The sequence below is a fragment of the Hylobates moloch genome, unplaced genomic scaffold (assembly GCF_009828535.3).
Source record: "Hylobates moloch isolate HMO894 unplaced genomic scaffold, HMol_V3 SCAFFOLD_6, whole genome shotgun sequence".
NCBI classification, from domain to species: Eukaryota; Metazoa; Chordata; class Mammalia; order Primates; family Hylobatidae; genus Hylobates; species Hylobates moloch.
The window spans coordinates 104,005,709-104,018,909 of NW_026652281.1; the positions used below are offsets into that span (position 1 = coordinate 104,005,709).

The 13,201-nt window shown below is 48.6% G+C and overlaps 1 protein-coding gene across 2 annotated transcripts in view; it reads right to left on the bottom strand.

Moving 5' to 3' along the window:
• The window catches only part of SMPD3 (sphingomyelin phosphodiesterase 3), an 88,009-nt gene that overhangs the window by 39,070 nt on the left and 35,738 nt on the right, over window positions 1-13,201 (bottom strand). The window lies entirely within an intron of this gene.

Here is a 13,201-nt window from a genome sequence, read left to right on the forward strand (position 1 = left end):
ACCCAAAGCCCTGCCTTGTCTCAGGGCTAAGGCCAAGTTGGCCGGGGCGCAGCTTCTCTCCATAGCCTCATGCCTCCCCAGGCACCAGTGTGGATGTCACCACACCTCTCCACTCTACTCCATAGCAGGGCAGCTACTATTGTAGTCACCATTTTACAGATGAGGAAACTGAGGCCCAGAGGGGTAAAGCATGCTACCAAGATCACAGTGGAGGAGCTGGGATTTGAACCCAGGTCTGTCTGACTCTAAAACCAGTGCTCTTCTCAACCCATCCTGCCACAGAGCCTCCTAGTCCCACTTCCTGCCTCTGCCAAGTGGCCTCTAGAAGGAATCGCCCTCAAATACATGTCGGGGGTGATGTGGTCCTGGGTGAGGGTTAAGGGCTTTGTGGAGGTGCTGGAAGCTGTGATGTTTCTTGTTGAGTCCAGCCCAGCTCTGCTAGGGTGTCCCCCTGACCTTGCCAGCATGACCCATTTGGGCTGTAATTTTAAACCATAATTATGGATTAGCTTGGTGACCATCAGGCCCTTCTGCTATATCCCAGGAAATGCACCTAACCCTGTTACAGGGCAAATCAGATATAATCAGCTCCTAATTCAATATGGTTGTTCTAAGTCACATTTATCAAGGGACAGAAGCTGGCCCATGGGTTAGACTACAGTAGCAGTTGGATTAGACTCAGACAAGAATCCTCAATTTGCACTTTCTGACAGTTTTCTAAAAATTAAGTGGAAGAGATGAACTTTTTTAGTACCATACGCTACAAGTACACAGACTTGTATGTCCCACACACAGATGGGGGCATGTTTCAGACTGGCCATGTGTCCCTGCAGCCTTGATCTGCCATGGTTGTGCCTCTCAAGCCCCGACAAAGGTGCCTAGACACCTGGAACACTGCTCTGTTCAAAACCAAACCTGGGCAATCACCCAGTGGGCAGGGCCGGTCACGCCAGCCCCTTCTGTGGCTGAGGAGTGTAACTGGGTTCAGGTACATGGCAACTTCTGGCCAGCTCTGAGTGAGAGAGGATTTATCTTCTAAGTGGTGGTTTGTGGGATCATAGAGGCCAAATAATAATCAGATTATTGGATGCTTGTGATTGGATCTGTTAGTTTTGCACTGGATTGAACTTTTGTCTCCCAACACCCACCCCTCACCTTCAGAGCACTGCCAGTGCCACGCTTTGTGAGGTGCTGGCCTCAGAGCTCAGACAGTGAAACAGAAGTACAGAGTCTTGAATGAACCACCCAGGCCAGCATCAGTGAGTGTCAGAACTGGGACTTGAGCTCCGATTTGTCATGCTCCAAAATCTGGGCACTTTCCACAGCATCCCTGTGTCTCACCCTTTTTCTGCCCCAGTCCACCTGAGGGAAACACAGTGGCTGAGGGGAGGGGCATGCCACATCCTGTTGCAGGGAGCACTTCAACATGTAGCTGACACATTTGGACCTGATGTCACTGGCACTGGAGGTTTTCTGAGCCAATTTTTTAGGTTTTTGCTGCCCGGCTCAGTGGTGATGCCCAGTAGGGAGAAGAAAACGCAAGACTTGAGTTTGGGCAGTTGGGGCTGGGAGTGGAATTGGGAGTGGTAGGGGTATAGGAGGCAGCAGGGGCTGGGGCATAAGTGGGATGTTACAGGGGGTGAGTTTGAAGACAGGGCCCTGTCTTTGGAGCATGCTTTAGAGTCAGGGTGGAGGTGGGACAGGGCATGTCCAAGAATCTCCCTGAATCCTGGCCTAGCCTAAAAGGTAATTGTCTGAGATCCCCATACCAATAGCCTGGTTCCAGGAACTTCAATCTTCTTATTGCAAGGGGAAGTTTCAGGGCACTGTGCTGGCCAGAACAGGAGAATTTCATAGGTACAAGGCAGGCTGTCATACCAGGTTTTCTGGAAGCCTTCTTAAAGCACCTAGGACCATATAAATGCCTTCCTCGCAGATCTTTAGAATCCCAGCAAGGCAAACATGCCAAATGGCTAAGAGGACAGCAGCTTCCAGTTTATCCTCACTTGTCGTGGCTTTATGTTCAGCTCTCCTTCCCAACTGCCAGCCCCGATGACCAACAGCGACCCCAGACCCACACCATACAATTCTCTGAAAACTCAAAGAGGCGGTAGCCACAAAGAGGCAACAAGGTTCTACAGAATCCTACCCAGCCTTCCTTAGCAGGACCTCCCTGCAAGCTCTGACTCTCCTTCACCCGCGCCACGGCTGGCTAGTGACCTTCCTCTGAGTCACATCTCTCTCTCTTTTAGACTGTCATTTCCCTGGCTCTTCCTACAATTAATAAGGTCTAATTCTTAGAATAAATTTCTGATTCCATTATACTTGTAGTATTCTGCCTCCCTGATTGAACCCTGAGTGATACAGCACCTCACCTCTGCAGGCCTCCGTTTCTCTCCTCTATAAAATGGAGATGGTATGTGACATACCACCCTAGGAAGGGGGCTGCATCTGGGTGCTGAGGGCCAGGAGGCAGGGATTGATTCTGTGTGCACATTTGTCATAATCTGAGGACAAGCAATAAGCCAGAGTCATGACTCAATTCAGTGTGGCTTTTCATCTTGCACAAGCTGTGGGAGTCCCACAGAGCAGGGCCCACATGAGGTCAGTGGGTACATTTATGCTGGTGGTGGAAGGCATGGTGACTCCTTCCAATGACTGCTTTGGTAGTGATTTGTTATATAGCATGGTGGTTGCTGTGCCTGAGTGTTCAAGTTTATCCTCACTTGTCATGGCTTTATGTTCAGCACTCCTTCCCGACTGCCAGCCCCGATGACCAACAGCGACCCCAGACCCACACCAGACAATTCTCTGAAAACTCAAAGAGGCGGTAGCCACAAAGAGGCAACAAGGTTCTACAGAATCAAGGTTCAAGGTGACGGCAGGTCAGTGCCTTTCCTGATTGGATGCTGGAATGCATTCAATAGTTAGAAATTCTTAGGAATGCAACCTCCAACTGGAATGTCATTTCCCTGGAAAACCAGTGTATGCTGAGTTAGGAGACTTCCAGGAAGATGCTGAGAAGGGCTTGTTGGGCCTGAGATGTGCTCTGCTGACTTGCTGGAGGGGAAGCTTTGTTTCTATAATGATGATGAGCTAGTCTTGCCTCTGGAGTATGTAGAGTGGATTTGTAGACACTGTCAGGGTGCAGCACAGAGTGTCATACTCCCTCTGGCCCCAGGGCCTTTGTTCCTACAGTAAAGCTCTGATTTTAGATGTGATGTGGCTCCCTGCTTCACTTTGTTCAGGTCCCTGTTTCAAACATCACTCCCTTGGGATAGCTTTCCCTGACCATTCCGTACAAATAATGCCTCCTGTCACCCTCTATTCCCTTCCCTGCTTCATTTTTCTTTCCAAAACATCACCACTTAACTCTTGCATTTCTATGTTTTCTTTCTTCTTCCACTGAAACACGAACTCCCTGAGGACAGGGATTCTGTCTGTTATGTTCACTATTGGATCTGTGACACCCAGAACAGCGCCAGGCTCAGAGTAGATGCCAATACAAATTTGTTACAGGTCAGAACTGACCTCTGCATAAAGAGAAGTGGCCTGGCCAGGCCTTCATGCACGCCTGAAAACAACAAATACAGTTTTCCTAGTCCTGGAAGAAGGCTACTTCTTGACGTCAGGAAGGCTGGTTTGACCAATTCAGTACCAAACATGAGTTCTCAATATCCAGGGATTTTTATTCTTTTTTTGTAATCATAACTCTTGATCCTGGGATCTGTAACCATTTTAGAAGTGGATTTGATGTGATTAAATTCTTTCCTAGCCTAATCCTTTATGGAAAACAAAAGTTTTAAATGAAATGAATTAGAATGGATTTGCTGAGGTTTGATTGTTTACACAATAATTTTACCCCAGCTCATTTCAAAACCAGGGCTGGGCCTCATGCCTTGAAGAATACCCTGACAAATATTCCGTAATGAAGGGGAACAGCTCCCCACTCTTGCGTGACAGCACTTACTGAGTGCCTGTGACTAGAGGGGTGACCACACACACAGGAGTCAGAGGGGCCAGCTGTCAGAAAGCCCATGCACTTTCTTTTGCAGGAATGCCAGGTCCCAGGGAGGCTGAGGTGCAGCTGGGATGGTGGGCAGGATGACAACCCTGCCATTGTTTCTCTGTTTTCTTTTTTCTTTCTTTCTTTTTTTTTGACAGGGTCTCATTCTGTGCAGTGGTGCCATGGCTCACTGCAGCCTCTGCCTCTCAGGCTCAAGCGATCCTCCCACCTCAGCCTCCCGAGTAGCTGGGACTACTCAGTGCACACCACCACGCCCGGCTAACTTTTTTTTTTTTTTTTTTGAGATGGAGTTTCGCTCTTGTTGCCCAGGCTGGAGATTATTACAGGCATGTGCCACCATGCCTGGCTAATTTTGTATTTTTAGTAGAGATGAGGTTTCTCCATGTCGGTCAGGCTGGTCTCGAACTCCTGACCTCAGGTGATCTGCCCGCCTTCGCCTCCCAAAGTGCTGAGATTACAGGCGTGAGCCACCGTGACAGGGTTTCATCGTGTTGCCCAGGCTGGTCTTGAACTCCTGGGCTCAAGGGATTCGCTTGCCTTGGCCTCTCAGGCATGAGCCATCACACCCAGCTGTTTTCTCTGTTTTATCCTGGAATCTCCATGGGCCTCAGCTTAGCAATTGTGAGGGTGGGTGTGCAGGAGGTGGGGTGTGAGGAGGAGCTGGCAGGCAACCTTTAGAAGCAGTTCCGAAGGGACTTGTCAGGGGTTCCCCAGGTAGGAGATAGGGGTCACCTGTGCCCCCAGCCCACCTGTCATTGAGGTGCTAGCCCCCAGAGGCTGTTATCTTTGTATAGATGCTGGGGGCATCAGGACAGCCTGAAACCCTGTTTCCAGGAGTACAGCATAGAAAAGAAGTCTTTGCATCCAAATTGGAAATGAAAAGGCCCTGGTACTTGACAGATCTACTCCAGTGACTTGGAACACTGTGTGGGAGACTTGTCCTTGGCAGCAGTAGAAATGGGCGGCTCTGAACTTTCTCTCTGTAACCCCCGGCACATGTGTGCAGACTTGCCAGGCCCTGTGGCCCAAGCGGATGTAGGACCTGGCTCTTATCCGGGCATTTGGTAACTCGAGGAAAATGGACTTTTCCTCTTCTGCTGCTTTTGTTTTTAACTTTGGGGCCTTATCATTTGTGGCATCTACCCTCTAGGACCTACAGCTTTTGGGACTGCTGGTAGACACCTATTCTACTAGCAGAGTTTCTTCCCCCAAGGCAGGCGTTTTGATGAGGGCTTGGGGTCACAGCCTCAGGACTCATGGCTGCTCTGTATCTTCCATCCTGCTGGCCTGGACCACAAGGTTCCGTGACTTTGCCGGCTTCTCTGGCAGGTTTCATCAAAAGAGATGCACAGGCCGGACGTGGTTGCTCACACCTGTCATCCCAGCACTTTGGGAGGCTGAAGCAGTCAGATCTCTTGAGCTCAGGAGTTTGAGACCAGCCTGGGCAACATGGCAAAACCCCATCTCTACAAAAAATACAAAAATTAGCCCATGTGGTGGCACACACCTGTGGTCCCAGCTACTCGGGAGGCTGAGGTAGGAGGATTGCTTGAGCCCTAGGGCTTGAGGCTGCAGGAAGCCATGATAGTGCCCCTGCACTTCAGCCTGGGTGACAGAGCAAGACCCTGTCTCAAAAAAAAAAAAAAAAAAGAAAGAAAAGAAAATACAAAGAATAATTTTGTCTGAGAGGCCTTGTGTTCTGCCCCCATCATGGGCCTCACTATACTCAGATGAAAATGGTGACTTCTTGGTATAAAAGTCTCAGCCTGAAAGTCCTTTTCCTCTTTCAGAAATGTAAGTTGATACAGCTTGGGCCCTGAAAAAATACCCACCTGGCCACAGGATGGCATGCCACAGTCACTGCCCCTTCACAGTGAAGCCCCCTCATCACTGGGTACAATTCAGAGACTGATGTGGGTGCCTGCACCTCTCAGCTGGGCATGACCCCTGGAGTGGAAATCCAGAGCTGTCGTCTGCCCTCAACCCCAGACTTAGCACCAGCTAACACAGGTGGAGCACATTCGTGATGCTGAACATTGTCAAGTGGTTTATCTCACTTGATCATCAACCTTGTCCCCTCTGAGCCACCCTTAGCACTCCCTGCTTTTGCCCTTGGTCAACAGCAGGGCAGGGAGTTGAACCCCCAAGGGTCTGATGCTAGAGCCTATGCTCTTAACCAGTCTGCCAGTCTTTCCCGTGGGGCTGTTTGATGATTCATTTTATTCTATACCCAGAAACAATGAGGCGTAAACCAGAATAAAAGGGGGCTATTATGATATCACTATTTGCCATTTATCTAAATTAGATAATAAATCATGAAGCTACTTGAAATAATATACATGTCAACCTTCTGAACATTTAGTTATCACTTAGTACCATTTGATGGTGTCTGTGGTATAATTAACACTTTCTTGTAGAAAATATGATATTTCTGTGAAATAAAAAAGTGAATGAGAAAATCAATTTAACCTGGCCCTCCTCTTCCTTGGGGATGGGGCAGCAGATCTTGTGGCAGTGGCTGGTTGGGATGGCTGGCGCTAGTGGTGGATGAGCAGAAGTTCCCAGCCCTCTGAAGGCCAGGATGGTGCCTGGAAAGAGGGAAGCCTGTCACCCTCAGTAGCAGCAGGTCCAGCTGAGGATTGCTGCTGAGCCCCAAATAGCTCCGTGCCCATTCATCAGACTCAGCATAATTGGGCATCTGCCACTGGCATCTCCAGATGTTTGCCTTTATCAGATGCTGATGTGGTTCAGAGTTTTCACTGAGAGCCTCGTATAAGCTCTAGCTGGTTGGGGACACTTATTGTTCATTTTATTTGAGTTCTTTATCATGTGCAAAATGTTCCAGGCACCATTAGGAGACACAAAAGACTCAGAAAACACAGTTTCAGGGGGCGGAAGCTCACCGTAGCGTGGAGGAGACACGGCCACAGACATTTACAAACATTTGCTGAACACAATCAGCTGGCAGGAATGAAAAATCCGCTCTCAGCAGCACATCGGGGCATGGGGGTAGGGCAGTAGAGACTGAGGATTTAATGCTTGCCTGGGGGAATCTTGTAAAAGCGGATGGCTGTTCTGGGATGTTTGCTCATTAATGTGGTCTTTAGATTCCTGCTCAGTAAGATTGGGACGTGGTGGCCAGAAATAGGGCAGAAGCTTGATCAGGAGAATATTGAAGGGAGACTTGTCTTGCTTGAGGTGAACATTTGAGGGCTCTGTCCAGGCACACTATAATTACTGCTTAACCATAAGTGTAGCTTGGCAAGATGCATGGATTTATACATAGGTTGCTAAGGGCATTTAGGGAAAACCAAACGTAGGCGAGGAGAACTGTCTCCATCAATTTATAACATTCATGTCTGAGACAGCATCATGGAAGGGCAGACAACCCTGCTCTTAGGCATAAATTAAAGCTATCTTTCCTGGAAAAGAATAATTTGAATGATCAGTAACCTCTTTTGAAAAACTATTTTAAGAGTATTTTGTTGTTTTATGTAATTTAAAATTCCTGATTGGTAGGTATTCAAAATGACATTCGACTTTAATGTTTGACTTTCGAGTCTATTGTTGTATTTTTAATTTTTAATTTTTTTTAAGAGACGGGGTGTTTGCTACGTTGGCCAAGTTGGTCTCAAACTTCAGGCCTCAAAGGATCCTCCCATCTCAGCCTCCCAAAGTGCTGGGATTACAGGCGTGAGCTACTACAGAAGCCTATTGTTGTATTTTTAAAAATTGTTTTTAATTTTTATTCTAAAATCTTTATTATCGCCTCTTAGAATGTGTAGCATATTGTTGTATTTTTAACCTGTGATCTTAAATGCTTCTTATGCCTTATTGTTTGGGCTGGTGTGCGAACTCTAACTTGCTGAGTGTGAAGTTCTGGTATTGATAATATTGTAATATGTGTTTGCCTACTTATAAAAAACAGTGAAAATAAAAGTTTCTACTGGCAGGGGAAAAAGAAGTGTTTAAAAAAGTACTTTCTTTTAAAAGTCAACTTCATTTATTTCCCTTTTACCAAAAAAGAATTGGTGAAGCTTATAACAAAAGATATAACAGAGAGTTTGTTAAGATAGAAATAGGAAATTGGAACCCAGGCAGAAAAGAATACAAATTTTCTAACCACCAATGGCTAATCTTACTTCTGTGACCAAGCTCCAAATTTATCTTTGAGCTTCCTAGAATCCAAGGAAAAAAGGGAAACATAATTAATTACATAGCCCCAGCTACTAAAATGAACAAAGTATGCCAATTCATGCATTTTTATTATGAAATAAAAGATAATTGCATAAATAAAACTTCAATCTGCAAAGGGAAAATTATTTTCTCAACTTCATTTCATGGAAAGACAATGAAAAAGCTAGTAAAATTTGTTGTAGCCACACATAAAGCTGCCTATGGAATTAATGTGACCACTGTTACCTTTGAGCTGTGAGGAATATTCTGCCCATATGGGTATTTAATTATTTGTGAATTTATATAAGCAAGAGAGTCAGAGGTAACTTCTGGGAAAATGGGGGAGATATTTTAAGAATATTTAGAAAGGAAAGATTGATTTAGAAATTTTTTTGGTGAGAAGCAAAGCCTGGGCGATGCTGACAGACATGCCCACTAAGATCTGGGTGACTCTGGGATGGCTCCCATTCAATCAGCGTATTGCTGAATGAATCATTTCAGGTCAAGGCCAGGGACCTGGACCTAGGCATTTGGCAGTGTCTCGCCTGTCCTTAGGTAGAGGCTGTGTTCTCTGGTCTGCCCAGAGAGTGCCTGGTACATTTTGCACATAAATAACTCAACCATGGTTCTGTCTCTCCTGGGTTGGGAACTCCAGGAGGGCAAAGACACATTCCCAGCATCCCTGAGGTTTCTGCCTGGTACTGGTGGCTGATACCACTACTGCTAGTGTTGGACGATAATAGCTCACAAACTAAAAACAGGAAAGGTGGGCAGTTACGAAGTGTTGGATGAGTGGGCACAATCCCGAAGTGGGCTTTGCTTTAGAAGGATCTGTTGTGCACCCCCACTCCCTCACCGCTATTGAGTGCACACCAAGAGGCTCCACCTAGGTTGCTGAGGTCTCACAAGGGCCCTGCACTGCAGGTGACTGGGGTGTGTGTGTTGGGGGAGGACCCTCGCTGACAATGCTGACCTGTCTCTATCTATTCTCCCAGCAGGCTTTAAGGATGGAATTCCAGCAGGCACTGCGTTTTCCCAGCTGCTTTTCGGTCACCTTTTGTACTCAGTTACTCAGAGCTCATTCCTTTGCAGCTCTAAAGCTCTTTTGTGTTTCATCATCTTGCTCAAAACCTTGCCCGGAGGGCTCACTTTGGCCCCAGCAGAGAGTGCCTTTCCTGAGAGGTGGGGGATGCGGGGAGGGGATGCAGTGAGGGGAGAGGGCCATGGCTTGGACATGGATCCCCCAGGGGAGAGGCATATCTGTAAGCAGGACACACCTGTGGTCACGGCACAGCAGTGTGAGTCTTACATGCCTGACTCGGGCTGGGTCTGTGTTGTGGGCAGCAGCTCTAATGCCTGCCAGAGTTGGGGGGATTTGGGTAAGTCAGGTTTCCTCTCTGGGATTCCGTTTTTCCATCTCTGAAGTGGGAATTTTAACAGTACCTAAGTAATACAAGGTGAAGGTGTCATGAGGGTAAACTTCACACAAAATCCTGTCCCAGTGCCCGACTCAGACGCACTTGGTGCGTGGTCATGATGATTGGTTGTTTTTTTGAGACGGAGTTTCACTCTGTTCCCCAGGCTGGAGTGCAAAGCACGATCTCGCCTCACTACAAGCTCCGCCTCCGGGATTCATGCCATTCTCCTGCCTCAGCCTCCCGAGTAGCTGGGACTATAGGCGCCCGCCACCACGCCCGGCTAATTTTTTGTATTTTTAGTAGAGACGGGGTTTCACTGTGTTAGCTAGGATGGTCTTGACTCTTGACCTCGTGATCTGCCCGCCTCAGCCTCCCAAAGTGCTGGGATTACAGGCGTGAGCCACCGCGCCCAGCCAGTGATTGGTTATTATCCTGTCCTGGGGGTGAGAAGAGCCACCAGCTCCCTCCCTCAGACCGTCACCTACCTGACAGAGGTTTCACACCTCATGGGAGAAGAGGCTGAGGTTAGTCACCCATGTGGGCAAGCCCCAGGGCCTCTCTGTCCCTAATGAGGCAGAGACAAGACCTGCCTGTCCCCTGAGGGCTGTAAGAATCACGTGCAGGCCCTGGTGGGGTAGTTCCTTGCCCCCAGCTCCACCACAAGAGGACGGAAGACAGTACTCAGAGGACCTGCAGCCAGCACCTGGCACACACGAATGCCCCGTGGGTGCTGGGGCTGGTGTCACAAACTGTGGTTACTCCACAGGTGTCAGGAAGCACAGGGCTCAGGCTCCAGATGCTCCCAGGGCAAGGAGGAGGTGAGGGCAGAGGCGATGGGCCATGCCATTCACAGACCAAGGGTGGCCCCACCAACATGAACATTGTTGGTGTTGTCATCTTGGATGCCACTCTGAGGTCCAGGCACAAACACACATGAATCTCCTCCCCATTCCCCCAGGCATCAGCACTGTCACCCCCAGCCTCAGGCTATTTGGGCAGTGGGGCTAGGAGTGTCCTCTATTTCTATGTGCTAAATCTGGCAACCCAAGGTGTTAAAAATCATAGTAGATACTACTGGATTTAAATCAGCCCAACTTTGGACACTTAAGCCTCATTAAAAAGCTGTAAGTGCAGAGCCTTCCTGACTACAAATCCTCGCTTTCTTGCAGAGTTTGACTGAGAGTCATTTTATCTGTTTCTCCACCATCACGGATGGGAATACTCTAGCATCCTGAGTTTTTTGGTTTGTTTGTTTTTAATTCAAAAGTTTCCCAGACACAGAGAAGGACTTAAATCGTAGGCCAACCGAAGGGCCCAATGTTCCTGTTACAAGTAATTTAGGTAAAATAAAGAGTAACAGGAACACCTGCAGTATTGAGGCATCTTGCATCTGTGAATTCGGGCAGAGTGAAGACTCCTAATGACAGGCCATGGCATCTGCACAGTGAGGTCAGGAATCGCTCAGACTTCGTAGCAGATGCCAGTGAGTTCTGCCTAAGCAGGGAATGGGCGGGCATCATCAGCTGCCAGTGTTGGGGTGTGGGGGTGATCACACATTGATGAGAGAGAAGGCCAGAGTTTAAGGAGCCAGCAGGAAGAGGCCATGTGGCTGCACTCCTCTGTGACCAGAATGTCCCTGTGGGCATGAGGGAGGGCAGCCTCCAGGCAAAGCGGGCTGGGGTCAGGAGAGATCTTCGGGGAGTGTCAGCACAGGGCCCTCCCCCCACCTCAGGCCCAGGCCTGTTCTCCTGACAGGACCACCTCAGTCCAGTGATCACAGAGGGGCACAAACTCCTTGGGCACTTGGCACTTGGGTGCTGTTGCAGTGTTGGGGTGGGGAGCTCCAGGTGTGGCGGCCACACTGCCTGGTCAGATAGGAGCCCAGAGCTGGTGTCTGAGGACAACCACCATCCCCTACAAGGTCACCACTATAGTTCAGGCTAGAGACCTGGTCTTGTGGGGCCCAAATGAGCACCTACCCATCTTGATTCCTGCTTAGGGCCTCTCCCACCCTCCCACTGCAGGCATGGGCGGAGGCTGGTGAGTGAGGGATGGGAGGGTGATGGAGGGAGGAGAGACTGAGCATGAGCTGATGGCCAGCAGGGCTGCCCACAGGACTTGAGACTGGGCAGGTGGAAGTGATAATGGATAACGATCAAAGATGAGGCCCACACCCAGCAGTGGAGGAACAGCAACCATGTAGAGCATCCTTGTAGAACAAGCTGGGTCACTCAAGCAAGCCCCATGCATTAACCTTGATGTTTTATTCTGTAAAGTGGAGCTCCTAATGCCTTCTCTGCCTTGCCCTGGTAGCAGCCAGAGGAAGTGGCTATGACACCTTGGGGATCCTAGGGCAGTGGGACAGCATCAAAAAGTGCTGAAGACTGGGAGGAAGCTCAGAATTGGGGGCAGGAATGAAAATGATAGACATGAGAAATCCAGGAGTCTGGATCAGCACCTGGCCACCCCCTGGGCCAGAGGGGAGAGGCTGAGGTCGGGGAGCTTTTGAGACATGGTGGCTGGGAAGCCAGCATGCCTGGAACAGAAATGAGGGCATGGGGGAAGGAAGAAGGAGGCAGGAGGTGCTCTGGGAAAGTGCAGTGCACGGGGCCAGGGAGGCAGAGGCAGGTGCTAGGCAAAGCTGTGCCCAGGAGGCCAGAGGAGGCTGGGGAAGGCCTGGGGCAACTTCCTAGGAAAAGCCTAAGGAGGGGAGGGCATGAAGATGACGAGGAACGAGCAGTTAGTGGGGACTCAGAAGAAAATCTCACTGCCTGTCAAGGTACGCCCACAGCGGCCCAAGCCCTGTGCCAACACCCACTGCCATTCCTGGTTGCCAGATACAACCCTTGGGAGTGGGCAGGAAGGAAACCCACAGCAAGGATGATAGCCCCCAAGACCCACAAGTGACCAAACAGCCTAACATCTAACATAAAGGGTCCAGATCAGGAAATCCAACAGATTTCCAGCCACACCTATCTCCCAAAACATAGCTGGTGAATCCAGGAGTAAGTAGAAAGCAGCTCTGAAGAGTCCAAACGGTGGCCACAGCACCCCCAGTCCCCACATGCTCACCTGTAGGCAGAGGCCCTCACTCAGAGCCTACCTGCTTCATTTAACACACAGTTCTGATAGACATTGGTACCTGGTTTCAATTACAAAGAAAATCAAGACCAAAAGAAAAACTATAAGGCTCTGCAAATCTTGAATGTGCGAGATCATCACAGTGAGGAATCAGCCTGGAAAGGCTGCCAATTCCCACTCAAGATAGAGATTCTATGATTCCCATATTTTCATAATGAGGCTCCCCAACTTATCAAGACATTGTAAATAATATTCCATCTTCATTTCTTAAGAAGGCAAGGTCGTGTATGGTAGATGTTAGAGGAATATGCTGTGCTTTTAAAAGTTAGGCATTTGAAGAGGGGATGGAAGAACATTTTTTGAGTACCTGCTACATACACACCATCTTAAACATGTTAATCTCCTAACAATCCTACAAGTAACTATGATCTATGCCATTTTATAGAAAAGAAAACAGACTTAGAGAGCTGAAGTGATGTATCCCAGCTCATGCCGATAA